The sequence below is a fragment of the Myotis brandtii genome, unplaced genomic scaffold (assembly GCF_000412655.1).
Source record: "Myotis brandtii unplaced genomic scaffold, ASM41265v1 scaffold38, whole genome shotgun sequence".
Lineage (NCBI taxonomy): Eukaryota > Metazoa > Chordata > Mammalia > Chiroptera > Vespertilionidae > Myotis > Myotis brandtii.
In genome coordinates this window covers 797761-798192 of record NW_005364596.1, presented here as the reverse complement: position 1 = coordinate 798192, position 432 = coordinate 797761, and the positions used below count along the sequence as shown (strand labels likewise).

At 62.0% G+C, this 432-nt stretch overlaps 1 protein-coding gene across 1 annotated transcript in view; it reads right to left on the bottom strand.

Annotated features, from left to right (window-relative positions):
- PITX2 (paired-like homeodomain 2) overlaps positions 1–432 on the bottom strand; it is a 19800-nt gene that overhangs the window by 15011 nt on the left and 4357 nt on the right. The window lies entirely within an intron of this gene.

Sequence of the window (432 nt, the reverse complement as noted above, 5' to 3'; positions counted from 1 at the left end):
CAGAGGTCGCTGTTGGACCACTTTTCCACTCCCCTTGGAGGCACCGAGGTAGGTTGGGGTGTGCGTAGATCAGGCCACAGGGAAACAGAGAGAAAGCGAGAGGGAGAGTTGTCGGGTCTCAGGAGTGCGGTAAGATTTGGAGAAAGGCCTGACGGTCCCTGGGACGGCTGCTTCCCGTCCCGCCCAGAGGCCAAGCGTCTAAGTGCAAGGAGCAGGAGCGTTGGTCTGGAGGGCTCGCCTGCCTACGCCTCACCCGAGGCCCTGAGGCCCAGAGGCGGGTGCCCAGCTCGCAGCCTGCGCTTCGCTCCCGGCCTTACCATTGGCGCCAGGATGCTGCCGCGGGAAGAGCTTGCTGTTGGCCACCTCTTTCCGATTCTCGGGAGAGTCCGTGAACTCGACCTTTTTGATCTCGGAGTCTTTGGAGAAGAGGCA